Here is a 17,079-nt window from a genome sequence, read left to right as displayed (position 1 = left end):
CATGTAGTACTGTGACGTAATTAGGATTGGGCATCGAGAACCGATTCCTACTTGGAATCATTTCAAAAACTTCCAAAATCTTAATTGGAATCGTTTGGAGGATTTGGTTTCAAATCTGATCATGGTTTCCAAATTTAACATGCGCGTTTTGGTTCCCGCAGCGTCCAGGCGCTTGTTGTGTTGGCAGCCTTTGGAGCACAGTAAGCGGCGCTCTAGTGTGGCTTTATTTTACGTTGGAAAAAGCCCGGTAAAACTGCAACCCACCATTGAATCAAAATAAAACTTTCCTCTTATTTGTGAAATAAGCATGTGACCCGTTTCAACTCCACCCCTCAAAGAATGGAGAATCGATAAGAACCGGAATCGAAAGGAAGAATCGCAATTGGAATCAGAATTGTTGAAATCCAAATTATGCCCAACCCTAGACGTAATGTTGTCTCGAGTCCCTTGTTTTTACCAATGAAGCATCATTATATCATCAGTGTTTTTACATCCGAATTACATGATCACTACAAGTTCAATTCATCAAGTGCTCAGGAATTTCTCTTTCTTGCAAAAGCCTGACATCAACGCATAACTTGTTTGCTTTACCATTGATAATCCTCTATTGAAGATCCTGCAGCATTGCCATTCAATTTCCAGCCTAGCCAATCATCAAGGTGCATGATGAGCGTCTATCAGAAAATGGATAAACATGTATCCTCTCTTTTTGTTCAAATGACCGTTTGCTATTCATCACTCTAATACCTGACAGAAATGGAGGAAAATGTCCCTTTGAAGATTCAATTACTGCAGAGAGGGAGAGCGGTGTCTCTCTTTGGCAGGCACAAATTGAATGGGCTATTTGCAGAACAAATTGGTGTTTGAAGTCCTTGCAAGACCTAATAGGTCTGAAGGAGGAACCCGGTAATGGCTGATGCGCTTATCTGTGGAGTCTGGGCCCCTCATGAGCCCGCCGTTGTGGCTGAAACAATGCTGCTGTATCGGATGTAAGACTTTCATGCAAAAATCAGCTCCAATAGAAGAGGAAATGGGCCTAAAGAGTTAACAGACGTTTGTGTTTTAAAAATGGGATTTAAATGCTAGGAAACCATCTCCTGAATTAGAACCCTTAACATGGTGATTCCTAAATGGGAGTCGTGTTTTCGCGGGACTGTCAGTGTTGGACACTGAAGTTGTGTTCTGAATTACTGTGGAACATATGAGTCAACATACAGAAGGTACCAGGCAGGCCTTTTTCACTGAAGGCATTCGACACAGTAGGGAAAAAGTACAGGTGTAAATAAGAAAACGAATGATGGCTGAATCCCATTTAGCTGCTTCAGTTTTCAGAGTCCTGGTATTGTTCATGCTGGCTCACTGCCACACTGCCATGGCTAACTGGGACACTTCAATACAACAGAGCCATAGTTAATGTTATTAGTAGTCTCGCTTTGCCAGACCTTCCTCCACAGCGCTGCGGAGGAGGGTCTGGCTAGATGGGAGAAAAACGTGCTCTGGTTTATTGGCATTCCTTTAAACCAGTCACTATCGTAACGGGCAGCGCTAAGCTCCGAACGCAAAATAGTTTGTTACCGCCTTTGACTCTTTTCCTGCTTCCAGCGTTGGCTACATGATTGTTCGATATAAGCCAGACACTATATCGTATTAAGTTGCTGTGAGCTGTAGCCTACGTTCGCCACTTCTAAACAGAGGCAGAACATAACGTAATCTGGGGAGATTATTCCTTCACAGCGCTGTGCAATGCGAGAAAATCTCAGAGCAGAACCGGGCAGACACAGCACTTTTCATCAGACTCACCCTGGGTCGGGTTAATTAAGTCTACTGCTAACTTACAACACTAATAACATTACCATCGGCAAAATACCCCCCGCAAATCCCCTACTTCAACATTAACCGTCAAGCCATTAAAGTGATGGTTCGGCGTAATTTCACCCTAGGGTCCTTTGCACCATGACCTCGAGCCAAACACCCCCCCAGAAGCTTTTTTCAGCTGGGTCTAGCATTGGGAGAGTTAGCGTAGCAGCGTTATCAGCTGAATAGCTTGGCGCAGGGGCTAATGGACCCACGTTTGTATCTGGTAAATGACCCCACTAATAATGCCCAAAATGATACCAAACGTCTACAGTAGTACATATAGGTTACGTACTCATAAAACGATGGATTGGAAAGTTTGTAAGTACACCAGAAGTTTATGAACACTTGCCTGCTGGCTTCTGCTCTCTGCTGTTGTTGCTGCTAGGGTGAAATTACTCCGAACCATCACTTTAAACCTGTATGGAAATGAACACCTCTGCTGAAGTGTTACATTTGTTAACAGTCATACAACACAAGACGTCTCTCTCTCTCTCCCTCTCTCTCCCTCTCTCTCTCTCTCTCTCTCTCTCTCTCTCTCTCTCTCTGCACACACACACACACAAACAAACAGTCTGGTTCTGGTGGTTGATTAACGTGTGCTGATTAGCTCTCATAACGGGCCGGGTGGGTAGCGCACTGCCACGACTCCATGATGCTAATGTCTGATTAGTCCACATTTAAATTGTGATATTTTGTGATTAAATTCTAAATCTGACACGTTCTCTGTCAGGTAATTATAGTAGTACAATGTCTTCCTCTGATGTAGAGGTACACTGCAAGTCAGTAGTAAGCTATACAGTGGAGTAACATACTGTATTTTAAGTGGTTTGGGGTCTTTCTGTAAGTCATTTTGGGGTACAATTTGGTTTTGGAGAATTCTACAAGCAGCAATACCACAAGCCAAGCAATCGGCCCGTTCCAAACAGGCCCATTTTCAACGGGCACTGTACTAGTACATTAAGCCAAAGACCCTTAAAGGTGCAGTAGGTAAGACTTATGAAACTAACTTTCGGTCATATTTGCTGAAACTGACCCTATGTTCAAGAAGAACTACATGAAGCAGGTCATTTAAAAAAAAAAATGTGGCTCCTCTGGCACCACCTACAGCCTGTAGTGCGATTTGCAAAAACACAGCTCCCTGTTCAGATGCGTGTCAATCACTGCTCATGCACACGCATTCATTGTCCCTTGTGGGGGGAGGGGCTTAGGAGAATGTTTTGGGCTTTAGCAGAAAGGGGGGAGGGACTGAGAAGTTGTCGATTTTCAAAGTTTTTGGCTAAAGAAACTTTAAATCAGCCTATTAGTGAATAAAAAAATGTAGGCTTACTGCCCCATAAGTAAGGTCGTCTCTAGTCTATATGCTCGACGTTCCACTTTTTTCCGTTGCAGACAGAAATTCCGCAGGATTTCACTCTTTTAGGCCGGATATCTGTTGCCTTGGGCTTCCTTTGTGTTGGCATTTTAAACTCCGGTGGATTTATGAGGACTATGGTTAACTGCTCCTCAGATCTCTGCAGGGTAAATCCAGACAGCTAGCTAGACTATCTGTCTTTCTGAGTTTTCTATTTTGCACGACTAAAACAACTTTTGAATGTACACGTTCCACCAAAGCAAGTTCCTTCCCGAGGCTATTTTCCAGAGGTGCTGCCCAAGACGATTGTGATTGGTTTAAAGAAATGCCAATAAACCAGAGCACGTTTTTTTTCCCATCCAAGAATGATGTGTTGACTCGCCAGACCCTCCTTCGCAATGCTGCGGAGGAAGGTCTGGCAAAGCAAGACTAACTTGTCTCTAAGATTCTATGGTATCCACAGGTACAGTTCATGTTAATGATTGACGTTGCCACATGTATGTTTAGCATCAAAACATGATTTATAAAATCATGCCAACAACTATGATTTTTTTAGCTAAGTAGTCTATGCACTAAAAATGTCAAATATCAAAGAAAAAAACGTTGAAGAACCCTGTTCTAAAGGGTTCATACATACAAAGAAAACGTTTTGGACATTTTGCCAAAGAGCTTTCTAACTTGTTGGATTAACTTTTCAAGATCATGTTTGGACAAGAGTCTCCCTACTAGCAATGTTTTTAGATGATAAAAGGCTGATGCTGGAACTGATTGAAATGACTACTAATATTTAGATCTGAGTCCAAGACAACACCTGGCCCGACTCACAGTTGTTACAGATGAAGCGTTAAAGGGTAACTGCCGCTTTTTTCATCCTGGATCCTATTTTCCTATGTTTTTGTGTCTAAGTGGCTGATGGGAACAACAATCTTTGACATTGGTCCAGTATTAAGCAAGATCGCTGTACTCTGCAGCAGCGAAACAAGCTACAATGTTAATAGGGCAATTGTCCAGCTTGTATTTACCTTCACAAAAGTGCTTGTTTTGCCACTGACAGGCTCAGATTAATATTCTAAGTGTCTGACAACATTATGGAAAGGATTTATAAACAGGTCGACCTTTCTGTTAAAGATTAAGATCCTTTTTTTTAAACAAAAACATCAGCGAAATTGCGTTCACTTAACCTACCAGACTCCATGTAAATAAACAGTCATTTTAGCATCGTAAAATACACTTCATTCAAAGTCGACCGAAACAAAATAAAACTGAAAAGCCATTTTGGTCGTCTTTCCACTTTTCCAACCATCACAACTCTAGTTTTGGTTGAAATAAACACATAGTTTACCGATTTACATGTGGAAATTTGTTGGCTCTTTACACGCTAAAAGTATTGCTTTTTTAAATAGAGTCTGGTGGGTTTAGCGCTAGCGACTTCAGATCTGTTTCTGGTTAAACAGAGATGTCTCAAAGAGGTTTTAAAGGTTTAATCTCTGAAGGGATCTTTTCCATAATGTTGTCAGACACTTAGAATATTAATCTGAGCCTGTCAGTGGATCGGGTCCAGGTGGAAAAAAAACAGTAGTTACCCTTTAAGGTGTGCAGAAAGGCCACACTTAGCGCCTCAGCAAACAGTGGTACCAACATAAAGAAAACAACAATTTTAATTTAGCAAATTTAGGATAGGAGTTTGAATAATAAATGCACCCTATATGCATACCTAAATACCATACATGTGGTTGGGAAACAGTGTTGAAGTGAACTTCAAAACATCTCTCTTAGAGCTGAATGTCATTGCAAATGCACAAAAGCCATATTGTCAGATTTACAAAAAAAAAAATCAAACAATCTCAAGGGATAATTCTGCTGACATTTAAATGAAGCTTTGGCTGGAGGTTCTATGAACCACTTAAAACAGGAATTTTGGTGGCAATAGCTATGTAAACATCATTAAAACGTAGTCAGCATTAATACTTAGAGGACTGTGAAATGCTTCAAAAACATCATCCTCATTTAGCTTAACTGCTGATTTGATTTAAGGTCTTTTAGGATAATTTGAGTATGAATTATGAAACATGTTACAGTTGTCATGATGCTTGGGAGGCGATGACCAGAGAACCAGACCAATGCATTCCACTTTCACCTGCTTATTAAATGACTGTCAGGCCAAAGAAGGCCTTTGAGTATCAGATTTAAAAAGAAAAAAAAAAAAAATTATCCTTTAAGTTGATTTGGGGTTTGATTTTGCTTTTAAGTGTAATCCACATCATAACAACACTACAGTATTTCGTGCTACGCTAACGTTGGCCTTTTCCATTATGAAATCCGCTTGGTTCCATTAAGCTGTTTACTCTCTCTCACACACACACACACACACACACACACACACACACACACACACACACACACACACACACACACACACATCCATGCACACATAAACACGCAGATGCATACAAAGATAAATATACGTAAGCTGTACACATGTGACGCACACACACATTTCATACGTCTCTCTTTTCAACTTATTGAACAAGTCAAATAGGTCAGTTCCAAACTCACTGAAATGATTAAAAAACACTATTTAAACATAATCCATATGTGAGAGTTTGCTTTGATGTGGTGAACCACAGTGAGGACTAATGGATCTCACCCACAACAATGGAGCACACTTAAATGGCATGTCTGCCTGAGGGAAATCACTTTGCCTCAACTCCAGCTCCTTCTTGCTCTCACTGGGGAGTCTGTTGATGCACCACAACTGGATTACTTATGATTAGTCATCTTGTGTTGATTTCTAATTAGTTTATGTCTTCATTCTGCCGCATGTTTTTTTAATTTATCTCAGTGTGATTGGGAGATTTTTTTATGGAAGGCTCTGCAAAGCAAGGAATTTTATTCAAAAATTTGCCAAATTAGTTTTCTCTGTTATAGTTTTTTTTTCCGTTATCAGACATTATTTGCATAACACCTTGCTTTGTGATAATCACTTAAACACATTTAATACATTTATTCATTGGACAACATAAAGGGTTTAAAAGTTTTACATTGCCAGACCAATCTGTTCAGCACTGCAGAGGAGGGTCTGGTGAGTCCACACAGCATTCCGGGATGGGAGAAAAATGTGCTCTGGTTTATTGGCATTTCTTTAAACCAATCACAATCGTTTTGGGCGGCGCTATGCACCAGACAGAGCGACGTTGCTGCTGCAAAATATCCTCAGGAAGGAACTCGTTTTGGTGGAATGTGTACATTTAAAAGATTGTTGTAGTCGTGCAACAGAAAACTCAGATTGGACAGATAGTCTAGCTAGCTGTCTGGATTTATCCTGCAGAGATCTGAGGAGCAGTTAACCATAGTCCTCAGAAATCCACCGGAGTTTAAAGTTACAACACAAAGAAAGCCTAAGGCAACGGACATCCAGCCTAAAAGCTTGACATCCAGCGGACTTTCTGGTGGAAACGGAACAATCCCAGACGTGGAACGTCGTGGATATAGACTAGGCTACACCACACATACATTCTGGGATAGGAGCAAAAAGGCTCTGTGTTGTTTGCATTTGTTTAAACCAGTCACAATCCTCTTGTGTGATGCTAAGCTCTGGACGCAGCGACGGTGGTCTCGGGAAAGAACTTGTTTTGGTGGAACATTTGCACCCTGCAAAAGAAAACGCCACATAAAATATTAAATGAAGTTAACTGTTCACACAATACAGTAACGTGAGCTATTTAAATTAGCTGGATACATGGTGAAACGCCATTTGCTCTTTCCAGTGTATCGTCATGTGTACCTTGTCCATAGCAAATGCCCACCAATCGGTCCCACGATGTCTCAGTTAAAGAATAAAGACGGTAAACATATTCTTTGTCAATCTTTACAATTATTCCCCGGAAGAAGCAAGCAGGCCTGCCTTGTTGCACGGTCCAAACTTTCTTTAAAACTTGCCATTTTCAGAGTGTAGCTTGCTAGCTCGAAGTTTGTTGTTGTTTTCCCAGCAAAAAACAGAGAGCAGAAGGTGATGGACATCCGGCGTTTGAGCCACGTGTGGGATGACAGGAAAAAATCCTGGAAATGTACTTCCATTGATCCAGACTGGGGTTTAATGACCTGGGAACAGGCTGTGTTTGAAAACTATTTACATACAGAAACAAATCTCATAGTGGAAGAGCAGCTTGGCACAAATGTGATGGCGAAATACAAAAATGTTACAAATAATTCCAAAAGACTATAATTATTAATCAGTAATGTTATACACTTTGTGATACTCGGGACACTATCCAGCTATGAATTACATGAAACAACATGAAGGTAAATCTGTATAAAAGAAATACAGCTGCAGCCTTGCAAATGTGCTGAATACTTCAGAGAAAACACATCAAATGTTGTTTGTTTCGATGGCCAGTTTTGAATGAAAAGAACAGGGGCACAGATATTGATAGTTTCCATCCACAAGGGAGTAACATTTGTAAGTAATGACAAAATAATGTTGGGCTTGGGGCGTTAATACAGAGGTTTGCGAGGGGAGGAAGATTGATATTCTTTGAGTGTTCAACAAAATTTAGAGCATGCATGAAACAAGGTGACATAAAGCAAAAAGGCTGCTGACTGTGATTAAGTGTTTATTGTTAATATGCTATTTAAATTTTTTTAGTTGGCATTCAAGTGAGCTTGGTTGTACGTGTGAGTCGTAGCTAACGTGGGAACATTGTTTCTTCGTAACATTAGCTTAGACCTCAAAATGCCATGTGTTTCTCTAACTTATTGTTCATAAGACGTGACATGAGTGACACGTGCGGGTAGGCCAAGGCGAGAAGAGGGTGATTAACTAGCGTTAGCCAACATATTTATTAAAAGATCAGCATTCGAATAGTATTGATTACAATGCTGCAGCCTTACAGGGTTAACTGTTTATGTAATCTCATGGTTCCTACGCTAAAATAAATACATGCTGTATTAGGCATTTCCTGTCATTCTTAAATAGAACTTCCTCTATACCATCAGTCAAGTTTCACTTCTTAATTTGTTCCATAATTTGCTCCTCCATCCATCTGTTTTCTTGGCCAGTCTTGATCAGATTTTGCCAAAACCTGTGAAAATTATGCATCTCACCCTTGCGTTCCAGCATTTCTGTAATTACACTGATTAGGTCCAAGGGGTTTTGTCTGTTCCTTTGTTCGTTTGTATCTCATAAACCATTTATCAGATTTTGACAAAACCTAGGCAAGCGATGCGTCTCATCACCACACTCCACAGTTTTTCCAGATTATAACGAGTGTAGGTCGAAATATAACGATACAAAGATATTTACTACCAATTGGCCAGAGTCAGGAGGTTTTCCTTTTCACTCTTTCCATGTTCAGTAATTTAAATAGTTGACGACTTCTTTCTCTAACATATCAAACGTAGCGTTTTTTGTTGTTGTTTTTTTTAAAGTCAGGTCTAGACCATCTGTAGATGTTGGTACATGAGCATGGTATCCAGTAGGCCAGAGACCAAGCTTTCAATGAAACCTGAAGCCCCTTTAAAACACCATGATGGTGTGAAATGTGGTTCATAATTGTCTCGTTTCAGCCCACAGTGGAATCAGCAAACAACTTAAAATAGTGCCTGGGTCGGGGTGCTCAGTTACTTAGCAGGGTGTTCAGTAACACAGAGAGGGACATGCAAATATTGGTAAGGCAATTATTGGCAGTCATGTTTGGCCTAAAGTAGCAGGTAACTATATCCTCTCCATTAGGTATGCTGTGGACTGTGGTGCAAGGAGCACTGGTAAAGCTTTGCTTTTTACTGTTAAAAGGCCTACCTTCTGACGAAAAAGAGGCTCACTTTACGCTCAGATGTCCTTCGCAGTGGAAATGCACTCTTAATGCAACGAGAGAAACAAAGCACCTCCTGCTCTCAGGATTCTTATCTTCTTAAAGCCACATTTACTCAAAGTGGAAGTTGTTAGCATGCAGCGCCGTTTCTTGAAAAAAAAGAAAAGAAACAGCAAATAAATGAATCTTTCCACATTTTCACATAGGAAACTATGTATCCGATTTCCTAAAAAAAATGTCCAAAATATCAGTTTTCCTTTTTTCTTAAACAGAACTTTCATACCATAGTGACATCAGGAACAGCTATTATAAGATAATGAAACGTAATCGTTTTTATAATCAAGTAACTCTATCATCTTTTTCACTGGATAAATAAATACACAAAAAAGAATGGGAGCCACTTTTTCTCTCCATTGACATTAATGTTTATTTCACTAGAGATTATTACAAACATGACATCTGGGCTCAGACAGCTTTTATGGGATGCTTTTGAAAAAAACTGAGCATAAATACAAAAGGAATGAGATACACACACACACACACACACACACACACACACACACACACACACACACACACACACACACACACTCTCTCTCCCATTTAACTGGTTTGACTCTTGAAAAGCATTCCTTGTTCCATTTTCCCCCATTCTCCTCAAGAATGTAGTAACAATAATAATGCATTAAGTGGGCTGAGTACTCTAAACACTCAGAGCTTCCTCTCACAGTAAGTGCAGAACCAGTTTGTCTGCTGTTGAAAGCATACATGCATACACAAGCTTACACAGTCCTAAAGAGAATGGAGAGTTCGCCTCCACTCCCCCACCCCTGTTTTTCTGTCTCTTGACTCCTATACACTGTCTGTGACTTCGGATGATGAGCCAAAAACACCACCAGGCTCGGGTTTCTTGCACTGTCCGGTGAATCAGAGGAACTCAACATGTCATATCATTGTTTTTGCGAGGCGTCCTGTGATGCCTGTAGAAGAATGCCTGTAGAAGAAGACCCATCTGAGTTCCAGCTCACATCATGCTCCTGTCTGCTGGAGCCACCAGCATGGTGCAGCTCTGAGCAGGGGGTTAAATCCCCCATAAGAACACCAAAAGGTCACCAAATGGCGTTGTTTATCAGCCATCCTAAAATGAAGCGCTAAAGCATGTACCCTGTGGATTGATTTTAGCCCCTTTGTGCCTGCAGCATCGCAACCATACCATAACGATGATCTCAGTTTTTACTCCTTTTTTTGAATGTATCATTACTTGGTTCATTGTTAAAGAATGACACAATATACAGCGAACGTCTTCCAGTGTAACAGCATTTTATAAGACATGCATTAGATGAGACTGAAGATTTTTGGCAGATTGACTACTTACAAATAGTCTAAGCCCATTTTTATCATATCAACAGTAATTGCTGTTTTTTAAAGGTCCCATGACATGGTGCTCTTTGGATGCTTTTATATAGACCTTAGTGGTCCCCTAATACTGTATCTGAAGTCTCTGTCCCGAAATTCAGCCTTGGTGCAGAATTACAGCCACTACAGGCAGTCCCACAATGAGCTTTCCTTAGTATGTGCCATTTCTGTGTCTTTAGCTATTGAGGAGAGAAGGGGGGGGGGCAAGGTGGAGAGTGGGGGTGTGGCCTTGACCAACTGCCACTTTGCTCGTTTGAAAGCCATGAAGTCTCTCTCTCATGGGTGGGCCAAATTCTCTGGGCAAGCAAACTGGAGAAAGGGGAGGTAACCTTTTTCCAGATCTGCCCATCTGAGCTTTCATTTTCTCAAAGGCAGAGCAGGATACCCAGGGCACCTATCGCCATTTCTAGCCACTGGGGGACCATAGGCAGGCTGGGGGAACTCATATTAATGTTAAAAAAATAAAGTGAAATTTTCATGCCATGGGACCTTTAAAGGCAGTGTGCGAACTATACCATGACTTTTGGGGAATGACTTTCGTAATGAGTTAACAACCACATCTAATCTCCACATGGTCTAAGATAATTAATTAATTTGTTAAGATTGTTTTGTGCCAATTTAGGCCTTTATTTGACAGTACAGCTTAGTCATGAAAGTTGAGAGCGTTTCCCTGTAGTTCGCACCCTGCTTAATGCTCTGTGTCATCTTTGTGTGGGCAAGGTGTTTAGATGAACGTTGTTCGGCTCGGATCAGCCAAGGTTGTTTCGCGTCATCCGGCGGATCTCAGCGGACCTCCGACACGCGCTTTGCATCATCTGCCGGATTTCAGAAGACCTCGGCTACTCTGCTCAGCTGGGAGCTGCCTGCGCTGTGGCCATGGAGGGAAACTACACACTGTTCGTTTACACATGCTGCCCACACTGCCATGACACAGAGCTGTATTTAAATCAGCAAAATATTTTGTAATAGTAATATTAATAATATAGTAATATATTTCTATTATCTCATGTGCACTCCAGACAAAGAATCAGGTCCAGGAGGAAGGCACTAAAACCCCGACTTCTCTCCAATGCATGTGCGTGTGCGTGTGTGTGTGATAAAAAATAACAAAACAGAGTGAAACAGGGATTAATAAACGTATGCATTATTATTATTATTATTAAACTGGATTTACACCCATTTGGGCATTGATGGAAATCACCATATCAGCAGCGGTGCTGTGGGCTGTCTGACTATGCTCCCCAGCCTGCAGTAAGTAAGTAGCTATTAGCTTGCCATAGTGAAGGTGGTCGTATGGGGTTAGCATTAGCCTCTGGATAGTTAGCTAAACTGGATAGCTGCTAGACCAGAGGTTTTCAAGGTGGGCCTCCCCAGAGGGGCTTCAAACTGTTTCAGTGGAGGCTCATTGAATGGAAGTAAAAAATATTGTGTAATATAATATTATTACATTAGTTAGGGGATCACCAAATGTGTGTGATGTGGTTAATAGTTCAGAGATACAGTAGTTTGGGGGAATTTAATTTTTTTTCCCACTTTCTCAGAGTCAGAAGCTAATAAATGCCTTAGAACAGACCTTTTTTTATGTATTTGGTGTAGTCTGAAGTTATGTCAAACAGCAATATTAGAGTTTCTTGGTTCAATTTTGGAGCGTATGGTAGAGATGTCAAACTCAACTTTACTAAGGGCCAGACTGGAAAATGAGAACACATCAAGAGCCCATTGACATGTTTTTATTTAAGAGAAAAAGTCAAATTTTGTGACAGTTTTTTTGAATATTGCATGTCTCATTTAGATTTCTCACTTACAGTTTGGGCCTCACAAAGCCCCAAAAAAGTCGGCAACAAATAAAACCATCATAGAAAAAAAGAGACAACAATGTTGAAAAGAAAGCACCAAAAAATGCAACAAAATTGTCTAAAAAAGTGACATAAACGCTGAAAAAAGCGCCAAAAGCGTCGGCAAAGGCAGCAAAAACGTCGAAAGAAAAGCGCCACCAATGTCGAAAAACTTATACACTCAAACAAAAAGCGACAAACACTATAGGTGGGCCAAAATGTATTGTGAACCTAAATTGATATGCGGGCCGGATCAAAATCTGCCATTTCATGATCTCATAGACATCCAGGAATTGAACGAAACTAAGCAAGTAAACTAAATGGGGTGAGGGGGGGGACAAGCTTTGTCTGAGAGAAAGCACATAGCCTCACAGACTTTGAAAACCCCTGTGCTAGACAAACACTCAGTAGGATTCACAGTGTTTTATACAACTCCTGCAACTTTTTGTTGATAATAAATACGAAGTGAAGGGAAAATCTGCTTGCACCCAGGTCTTTTCTAAAGGAAATCATAAAACACATCCTTTTTCTGCTGTTTCCAGTCCAGACGAGAAGCTCCAGAACACAAGTAGAAACCAGGGATTTTTCAGTCTTCAAAGTTGGAGCCATTAAAGAGCACTAAATCAAGTTGCCAGTTGTCTCAGCAAAAGACTGTGTGATTTGGCGTTATCTTTGTAATTACAAGGGAAGGGAGTAGGATCTGCATAAGATCTCTCTATGCCCTTTACACACATGCACACACACACACACACACACACACACACACAAAAGAAAGAATGAGAGACAGGCCCTCCAGGGACAGAAAATCTACCTGAGGTATATCCTCTGCCTTTTCCTAGCTCTGCACTGCCCTAAATTAACTTAAATATCATAGAAATATAAAAAAGAGTGTGGGGGCATTTTGTGTTCATCTTGTGTGTTGAATTATGTCTGATAATAGGCTACTGCTATTCTTGCTCAAAGTGTCATTTATTTTTGCTGCAGTTGTCATATTATATTAAAGGAAGTACATTATGAATGTAAAGAACAGCAAATTTTCCCAAATACCCGAAGACAAAAAAGCAAAGCACAAGACCTGAAAGTGAATTTCTATTCATCCCACGGTCAATGACCTATTCATGTAATTATGGGACCAGTTCAAGCAGCTTCAAATATACCCTAAAGAATGTCCTGAACCATCACTCCATCGCCTCAGAACTGACGTTTTGTTTTTCCTTTTCTTTTTTTTTTAAGGCATTACGGTTTCCTGTTTCTTCATATGTCACAAAGATTCAGAATCTGTGACCTGAAACAGCCCGAGGAGAGCGACTTCACAGGCAGTTTCCTCGGGGACTAATGTGTTTTCAGAGCGGCGACCATCTTTTTCGCTGTTTAATGAGCTCAGTCATAAATAAATGCATGGCCTTAATTAGCCTGCGTGTGGCGGGGGCACTGGAATTAGTGTGGAGCTGTGGAGATGGAGGCTCCATGCCCGAGTTCTTCTGGAGATGGTGATCCGGGCGTGGGGAGGTGGCCTTTGAGCAGATGCTCTCGCTCTCTGCTGATTGAGGCCTCCAAGACTCCCTCCCTTAATCTAAATCTATTAAGCTGCTTCTCACCGAGCTCTCCTTGGTCGGCGGAGGGGGCTTATATCGGACAGTGGGCCATACCTGAGCCAAACTAATCTTTTTTTTTTTTTAAGATGATGAGATCAGAATGATGAAATTAAGCCAGAGTTTAAAAGAAAATTCCACTATAACAGTGATGCGACACTGTAGTACGCGATGACGCAAAATGAGGATGATGCGTGATTGCTATATAAAACCTATGGTGGTTGGGACTTGCCATGCCATTGGGAAAAACCACATTGTTATTCTAAATCTGAGATATTGTGAATTTCTGACAACTGCGATGCTGCCTCCTGATGTAAAAAACTGAAAAAAAGTTACAACAAGCCTTAGGCAAAATAGCAGCAATATTAACTCTTAACTCCGTTGATTGAGCTTATTACAAAGTAATTATCTGGTTTAACCAACCACTATAATTATACACACTATAAAAGGCTATTTATATGGTGAAGCTAAGCAATGGAGGCTGTGTGCATTTTTTATTGTAAAGCTGTGTGTATGGCCATTTTCCTGTCTTAACAATAAGCTGGTTAAATAAAACTTGGCCACAAGCCAATAGCAATGGCACAATATATAGACCTCTATAAGATAGCTCCTAAAATGTTACTTTTCTTTAACAACACTTGAGGTAGATTCAAGCTGTTAGCTATGTATTTAGTGACTACAGTCAAGTTGAAGCAAAGTTAGGTGTGCTTTACAGTGAAAGCAAAACAACAATGCTATATTGGTTCCACAACTGACAAAAAGGGGCACTGTTAGCTAGCATGTTAGCTTCCAGGCTAGCAGTGGCAAGTAATGCTAACAATGCGAAAACGACGGCCATTAAAGGAACACGCCGACTTATTGGGACTTTAGCTTATTCACCGTAACCCCCAGAGTTAGACAAGTCCATACATACCCTTCTCATCTCCATGCGTGCTGTAACACTGTCTGACGGCTCCAGCATTAGCTTAGCCTAGCACAGATCCTGCAGGTGAATGGTTCCAGTAATCCTTCTGCTCCAAATCGTGACAAAAGTGACAAAATAACACCAACATGTTCCTATTTACATGTTGTGATTTGTAGAGTCACAGCGTGTACACAAAACAACGTAACATGAGACACAGCCGTCTTCTATCAGTAAACAAACCGGGAACTATATTCTCAGACAGGCTTGCTGTGAGCATATCACTCCGCCGAAGTACTATATTCTTACGCCTGAGAATATAGTTCCCGGTTTGTTTAGGGATAGAAGGTGGCTTGTCTCATGTTACGTTGTTTTTTGTACACGCTGTGACTCTACAAATCACAACATGTAAATAAGAACATGTTGGTGTTATTTTGTCACTTATTCGGAGCAGTAGGATTGCTGGAACCATTCACCTGCATGTTCTGTGCTGGGCTGATGCCGCTGGAGCCGTCAGACAGCCTTACAGCACGCACGGAGATGAGAAGGGTATGTATTGACTTGTCTAACTCTGGGGGTTACGGTGAATAAGCTAAATTCCCAATAAGTCGGCGTGTTCCTTTAAAGTAAGTATTTACTTGACTAAAAACTAAACATTGGGACTCTCAGCATCTTGCAGCATGTTAGCTTCCCGGCTAGTATGCCAACCATTTTAGCCTAACTGAGGGACAAACATGCAGCCTTTTCTTCTTAAAGTGACAGGTATCTAAGTTCGAGACTAAACATTGGGATGTTTGATGTCACATACAGCACACACAGCTCATGGCATTTGCCAATAAATGCATCCAAATTAGCTTCCTGGGGTGTGCTTCAAATACAATTCTTTTAGCTGACTTCAGTGTCAAAACACTGGGAGCTATTAGGAAAATCTGTTTCTTTTCAAAACCCCTGAATCAAATGAGTCACACTCTCCTTATAACAAAAAGTCTATAATGTTGGGGAGATTCCTAAATATAAATTATTTATTGAGGGATTGATTGTCTCCAACCAAAGGTCCAGAAGTGAGAGAAATAGCCTTAGTATCTTTCTACCAGCAGATCAGGTGGGCAGCTGCAGTGAGAGACAGCACCATTTACAATACGCAGGTGGTGACAGAAACATTACTAAAGTGGGCGAATGCCTGTTGGGGACACGGTGACTAATTCCCCTCTCATATTGCATTCTAAGTTACAATGCAACTATGAGAAGGCTAGGGGCTCCTCTACTCCAGCACAAGCTAACACACACACACACACACACACACACACACACACACACACACACACACACACGCTGATGACTAACCAGTCTCGCTCTGATGAAAGCAGAGAGGGGCCTATCATCTCTCTTGACCAGTGCACCCGTTGTCCACGACATCGCTACTCTTGACCATGGAAACAGGCCGAGCATAGTGTCACCACACATCAACATTTGTCCAAAACAATTTGCGGAGAGTGGTCCTGGATCAGGATTGTAAAAATACATTTGGAAAAGACATTAGTAATATTGCTGGGCCATATGTGTGGCAGACCAGTGAGGACACCTGATACCGAAGGTCACCTTTTTCAGTTCAAAATTATTAAGTGCTTCCCCTCTAATCAGATGAGACGTCCCACATACCGCCCATTCTCATAGCAACCAGTTTATTTATAGGCTCCAAACTGAAATGACCAGTTGGTTTAATTTAATAGTGAGCAATAGGATTATACATGGAAACAAATTACCTAAGTGGGGGTACACGCTACCAAAAATCTTTTAACAATGATGGAAACCACGGACATGATGTCTCCCAGTATTATTTCATTATTGGGTTTAGCCTCTGCATCTGTCAGCTAGGCCTGGCTTCTGGATGGGCCCAGCTTGTGTCCAGACTGACGCACAGCTGCTAGCAGTTTACATAGACCCCATGCCCCAGCCATCCAACACTCCAGGGTCATGAAGGGGAAGGGCGACATCCTATCCCACCAGTCTATCACCCAATTACAATTCAATTCCATAACCTGCTGTGGTCAGAAGAAACAAATCAGACATGATTTTATTTCAAATGTTTTCTACCCAGCTGGATATCAGGAGAAATGTTTGTCCAACCAACAATGACTTTATCTGCAGATCATGGGATCTGTTATTGTGTCTCCCGCCCGCTCCTGGTAATGAACAGAGCATCTGTTCTGACGCTGAACCTCTTTAAACGTGAGTAAGCGCAGACATTACTTAATCTGATGGAGTACAAGGGGGCCAACATCAGCATACGAGCGGAAAGCTTAAAGACGTAGTAAAA

Source organism: Perca flavescens, chromosome 9, assembly GCF_004354835.1.
Source record: "Perca flavescens isolate YP-PL-M2 chromosome 9, PFLA_1.0, whole genome shotgun sequence".
Classification (NCBI taxonomy): domain Eukaryota; kingdom Metazoa; phylum Chordata; class Actinopteri; order Perciformes; family Percidae; genus Perca; species Perca flavescens.
Note: the sequence above shows the minus strand (reverse complement) of the source record.